General features: G+C 35.3%; 1 long non-coding RNA gene across 1 annotated transcript; it reads right to left on the reverse strand.

Moving 5' to 3' along the window:
- Window positions 1-1990: 1990 nt before the first annotated feature.
- On the reverse strand, window positions 1991-4145 carry LOC117660551 (uncharacterized). The gene is made up of 2 exons (XR_004589692.3): window positions 3976-4145; window positions 1991-2207 (listed from the first exon to the last, which is right to left on the reverse strand). It is a non-coding gene; the product is annotated as an uncharacterized LOC117660551 (long non-coding RNA).
- Between the last annotated feature and the right edge of the window lie 859 nt (window positions 4146-5004).

Consider the following 5004-nt stretch of genomic DNA (forward strand, 5'->3'; position numbering starts at 1 on the left):
AAGCGCAGAAGCTTCTGTGCATGCACAGAAACATTTTGATGACATCGGGGTCGGTGGGCGGAGCCTCCCACCGGTTTTACTACCGGTTCTATAGAACCGGTGCGAACCGGGGGGCAACCCACCACTGATACACACACATACACACAAAGTTTAAGTCCACACATTGTAAAGTTGCCAAGTCTGAAAAACACTGTTCTGGAAGATGATCCCTTTAACTTTCCTTTTCAACTATTTCCTCTTCTCTTTGTCCATTTGTTTTTGGAGAACATTTTTTCTTTTCAAAGTCAAATGGAACTGTGATAGATTTCCCTGGCAATTTTCCAATTATATAAAATTAAATTAAATTTCCCTTGGGTCAGTGTTTCCCATCAATTTAATAACAATCAAATATTGTGCTAGATCTTAAGTGCCACTGAGAATTAAGAAACAGGTGAAGTGGAATGTGATCCTAATCAGTGATTAGGAAGAGGAGGAGAAGGAGGTTGCCAAGATTATATGGAAATAGAGAATTCAGAAAGAACAGAAACATGAGAATTGCGGCAAGTTAGATTAAATCTCTTTGTACCTCTTTCAGGCTATTTTGACTATTGCTGTGTCTTGCCTCGCCTGACCTACTGCTAACAAAATGTGTCTGTATTTAAGAGCAAAAGAAATTATTGCTCTCTTTTCTCTTGCATTTTCCTCTTCTCGACATAGATAGAAGTGAAGCTGCTCTGTTTTATATTTACTAATAAATTTACCACATATAATTAATATTAGTGAGTCTTCACTGATATCTAGGTCAACATACAGAGCAGGCCAACAATATTATGAACATTTTGCTATTTCAGGAGAATATCTGCAAATTAATTCTTCAATATTCTTATATCCACATCCTCTAAGAAGGCTTCCTTCTGCACTCATTTCTCCATTTTTATGAGAAAAAGTAAAGGGCTTTGGACTCTACTGTTTTTAACTGTTGTCTCCATTAATGCTGCCAGTGGAGAATCTCAGGTTAGTTTATAAAGAACAAATCTCTGATTTTCTTTTCCTTTAGGCAGCTGCGTACTAAATCCTTTTGTGGCCAGCCAGTCATTGTGGAAATTTAGTCCTTCAGTCCTGAATCTTAAAATAGAAACACATTCTAATTTATATGAAGTTATTAATTCCCAAACCATGTCTGATACCTCTCTGATTTCATTTGCCATTTCCACAACATCGTCTAACCCAGGGGTCTCTAATCTTGGGAACTTTAAGACTTGCGGACTTCAATTCCCAGCTTTGCTGGCTGAGGAATTGTGGGAGTTGCAGTCCGCAAGTCTTAAAGTTGCCAAGATTGGAGATCCCTGCTCTAACTCTTAATCTAAATAACAATACATACCTTCCAGCTTTTTCTTTTCATGTTCTTGGCTAATAATCAGGGCAGAGTTGGAACAGGAATAGTGGCTGTGTGGTATCTCTGTTGAATTTTTGAGTAATTGTGTTAATTGAGGAAATGTATTTTGTAAAACATGTTTGATAGTTTAGCATGCTATGAATTCTATGTGATTTATTCAATAAAGCTTTGTTAAATGATGATTTAAGGTTACATTCTAGACCAGGGTGTCATCATGATGTCGTAACGTGATGTATTGCAACTTCCCCCCCCCCTTCACTAAACCAGGCCTGGGTGTGGTCAGCACATGACGCATCTGGCCTATGCGCCACGAGTTTGACAGCTCTGTTCTAGGCATACTAGACACAGATTATATCTCTGAAGGAAGTAAACCAGGCTCTGCAGCAATCATATGATACTTTCCATTCTATCATGGCTCAGGTTTCTTCTGCTGCAGTGACGTTGTCTCTGATCCATGCCCCCACTAAGGAATTTGTGTGAATGAGACAAGAACATCAGTATTCCAACCCTCTTTCCATTGCTTCATACAGGAATCTGGTTGTCTACAACCAGAGGTTATGTAGTTCAGCTGTGAAAAGCACCATTAATATTGCTGAATGTAGTAAATCATGGAAATTGTGCTCTACATGATATAATTGAATTAGAGAAATGGGACTTGGAGACAATTTTTCATAAATATTGATCCTTGAGGAAGGATTGTGGATAAAATGAAGGACTGCTTATCTTCTTATATAAAATTGTTATACTCTGTACGCCACATTCTTCCTTTTCCACCTTCATTCTTGGGGATCAATGGCTCCTCAAATTGTTTCTAGCTTCTTTCAAGGAACCCCTTCAAAAGAGTAAAAAAAATTATAATAGTGAGTTTATAATATATTTCCTATTCAGATCACATCTTCTTAAGATATTTAAAATGTTAACCAACCATCCAAGTAGTTTTGTACTATTTACTGTTACATTTACATTTGTATTATGTCAATTTTATGAAATGAGAATTCTTCTTTCTGTATTGTTTCTAAAAGAGGTAATAATTGAAGAAAGTGTGTGATGATATTCTGACATGTTTTCCCACTACTGAGGTATTTATAAGTTTCCTAGTTTTGACAATGAGGTAGGGGATCAGTTGATTATTTTAAATATACATTCCATCACAACTGTAATTAAAAAGAATATTAATCTGCATAAAATTCATTTACCGTAAAGAGAGTGATCCTTATAGCTATGTAATTATGGAATAACTTTAATCAATAATAAGATGTTAATCCATATTGATGTAGGCCACTAAAATAATGTGAATGTGACAGCTTTGGAAAGGTTTAACAGATAGGTTAATATGTATGTTGCTTTATTCTGTTGCTAAGTGAAGCTGTTTTACTATATGGGTAGAATGTTCTCCTCTGTAATAAATCAATCTTTTTCCTAATATGGTATCTGACACAAGTACTACACAGCTGGAGTTTTGTTCCTTTCTTTTCTTGTCTTTCAGCATGGAATGTTTGTAGCCATATCCAGCCCTTCAGTTTGTTTTTAATCTCTCGGTGTTCCTAAATGTTTTTACTGCCCCATCTTTCAAAAAGATCACTTAGAATTGCTGTAAATGATACTCTTTCAACGCTATAAACCATTCACTCGAATAATCTATACCGCTGCAAATTCTTCACAGGAGAAGTTGGTTATTTTTTTTCTTTTTGCAGGACCTCAGTAATGGTTTATTGATTATCCACTATAGAAATATGCTGCAAGCTAATTGATACACTGAAGCTGCAGATACGTTCTTATGGATCCTTTCCATAAAACAGAACACTTCCATTGTTTTTGGGAGATTGGCCAAGGTGGGCTGTATTTGCTCCCTAAATCAACTGCTGTCCTATTCTTTATCTCCCTGGCTGTTAAAAAAAATATTTTTTAAAAAGGTACAAAGTTAAAAAATAAACAGAAAACGATAATTTGAAAAGGATAAACTCGCAGAAAGGAGAATGAGTAAAAGAGAAGAGAGAGAGAGAAAAAGAAAGACAGAAAAAGAATGACTTCTGACTTTTTTTGGTACAGAGATAGATTTAAAAATACATATATAAAAAGACTTGGACAAATTTTATTTCTGCTTGGAAACCACTTTTAGCATTATAGAACTATGGAAATAATCTAGACAAATTTTAACACCAACTCTAGGGTTAAAATTTGTCTAGATTATTTCCATAGTTCTATAATGCTAAAAGTGGTTTCCAAGCAGAAATAAAATTTGTCCAAGTCTTTTTATTCATCAGGCTGCCAATTTTGCCATGTCTGTCAATTCTATCAACTTCACCATCCATTCTTCAGTTGTGAAGCCAAAAGTATATCAGAATTCCTAATAATCAGAAAGTAATTTCTCAAGCCAATGGTCACCAAAAATACGAAATCCTATTTACTTTTTTATATCATACTTCAGTCTCAATGCAATCAAAATAACTTGTAGCATCTTATAGTCTATATAATAAATAAAATTAACTGAGATTAAAATAATATAAAAATAATCACTGTGACCATATCAGCTTCCCCATCCCCTTAAAGAACAAAGTCAGTGGAGACAGCAAAAATAAAGAAGATAAAATTACCCTCACCTTGTTAGTTTAACCAAGGATCAAAGCCAGGAAGATATGTGGGATTGCAATTACTATTGCAATTTATTCATTAAATGTATATTGTGGCTTTCTTTCAGGAGCTCAAATCAGTGCACACTGTGCTCTCTACTCTTTTTTTTCTTCCCATAGAATCAACCCTGTAATGGACTGAGAGAAATCCATTAGCTCAGTGGTGATCAACTATGGTCCCTTTATGACTTCAATTTCCAGAATTCCTAAGCCAGCATGATTGGCTCAAGAATTCTGGGAGTTGAAGTTCACAAGCCATAAAGGGATCATAGTTGCCCACTCCTACATTAGCTCAAAGTCACCCAGGGAATTCCCATGGCAAGAGGTGGATTAGAATCTGGGATCCCCCCACTGTGTCCAACATTTAATCATTACCTTACTTTGGCTTTCATTTAAAATATTTTTAAGGGAATCAAGATAAACAAAGATAAAATGAATCTATAACATTGCCAGGTTTATATTTGGGAGAGATACTAATGATAACTTCAGAAATTTGCATACAAAAGCAAAATAAAGCATTTTTAATGTACCTGTAAAGTGGTCTGTTCCAACGACCTTGGAATAGAACAAGCAACTTTTGCAGGAAAAATGCTGATTAAAAACAAAACTATCAAAATAAAACCACATAAAATCTCATACATAACCAACATTGTATATGTTGAATATTATCTTAGTTAGACAATAACTGGTTCTATCCATCTATTCTTTTCCTGCTTGCACTGATTTGCAGTGGAGACTCAATCATTTACCCAAATCTTCCTATATGCTTCATTAAGCAAAATTAATCTGCTTCTTTTCTCCAGCTTCCTCCCCTTTGCCAAGCACAGAAGATCTATTACAGTGCTTATTTCCTCTCAATTCTCTTTGATCTCACACTTAATTGTAACGGGACAGCATGTATTTTGCAATCAGTAAAATTGCATTTTTTCCATCCAAGCTGCATTCCTGATTTCTCATCACAATGGGTCCTTTGCAAGAATAGAAGATATTTGGGAGGTG

This window comes from Pantherophis guttatus, chromosome 2, assembly GCF_059756535.1.
Source record: "Pantherophis guttatus breed Tessera chromosome 2, ASM5975653v1, whole genome shotgun sequence".
NCBI lineage: Eukaryota > Metazoa > Chordata > Lepidosauria > Squamata > Colubridae > Pantherophis > Pantherophis guttatus.